This window comes from Leuciscus leuciscus (assembly GCF_965113295.1).
Source record: "Leuciscus leuciscus genome assembly, chromosome: 24".
In the NCBI taxonomy this organism is placed as follows: domain Eukaryota; kingdom Metazoa; phylum Chordata; class Actinopteri; order Cypriniformes; family Leuciscidae; genus Leuciscus; species Leuciscus leuciscus.
Window position 1 is genome coordinate 31,888,869 of NC_138723.1, and position 1,462 is coordinate 31,890,330.

Consider the following 1,462-nt stretch of genomic DNA (forward strand, 5'->3'; position numbering starts at 1 on the left):
TTTCACTTTCTGAGGTTTTTTAACATTAATATGAGTTCCCCTAGCCTGTATATGGTCCCCAAGTTTCTAAAAATTTCAATCGGTGTAAATCGAGCTTTTGCTATCTTTCTCTGCCTTTGAGAAAATGGAGGTTCATACGCGCTGATCTTGAATCTCCTCCTTATGACGTCATAAGGAGGAAATGTTACCTCCCCTGTCTCTGCTTTGCCCGCCCAGAGATTTTCCGCCCATGAGAAAATGCGCTAGGAAGTAGGAACGCGCGCGCGCGATTTTAGTTTGTCCACGAGACGAGAGATATCATGGCTTTTGAGCGAGCGAAGCATAACAATTGCTCAATAATTGGATGTACAAATGAACACCGAAGGGTCAATACAGAGCTGGGCTTGCTGAACGTCTGAAACTAAAGTCTGGATCACTCTCTTTGGCTCAGCTACACACCTCGGACAAGTAAGTCAACTAATGATATATAAGTGTGTTGCTTTACTGTTTATGGTTAACGTTACCTAGATTTTACACGTAGAATGTGGCTGTAACATTAGCTATGCAGCTATGCAGTTTATGTGTGTGAATACACACACTGTAACGTGAGTGTTGTACACGTCTTTGTTATTTGGATAACCGTTTTCCTGTTGGTTATATGGCGCGCGCGATATCCGCATTTCAAGATCGCAGAGCTTGATGATATTGTAATAAGATAAATACAGACGTTACAGATCTCTCATGAAAAGGCAACAGTAGGTTCGCGTTAGCTACATGATAATAACTAAACCATCCGAATAAAGTACCGTATCCAGACATAATATTTTAAACTGACCATTCGGAAACGTCCTGCTGGAGCCGCTGAGTTGCAACTTCTTCATCCGTTGCTTCTCCATCTGGATCAGATTCTGGGTCAAACTGAAATGCTTGAAAGACTGCGTGCGTGTCTTCTTGCCATTGCTATATCCAACGTAAACATGCACGCCACGTTCCCGTTGCGCAAGATGGTCAAGGCCACACCCACCCTCCACCTCGCGCCGCCTTTCTCCTCCTCATTAGTATTTAAAGCTACAGACACCGAAACGGCCTGTCTGAAGGAAGCTCATTCTGGGACTGGCTTGTAGTGGCTATAATTCTGCACCGAGGCTGAATTTTTGGAAAGAGATTTCAGATACAGTACTAGGGACCACTAAGGCCTATATTAAAGCCTACAAAAAGTAGCATGTCATGGGACCTTTAACCTCTCAGATGATTCGGCGGATGACGAGGGTGAGTTGCAGGTGGATGACGAAGAGGATTTTTCTCCGACTATTCCTGCAACAGATGCTCTTCAGGACGGGCAGGTGATGGATGAGGAGGAGGTCATTCAGGTGGACCCTGAACCCTCTCAGCCACCCTGCCCCGTGTATGCTGAGCTGCTGGATGTAATGGAACGCGCCACTGACAGGTTGCAACTGCCATGGCGGCGCGTTAGGGGAGAAGT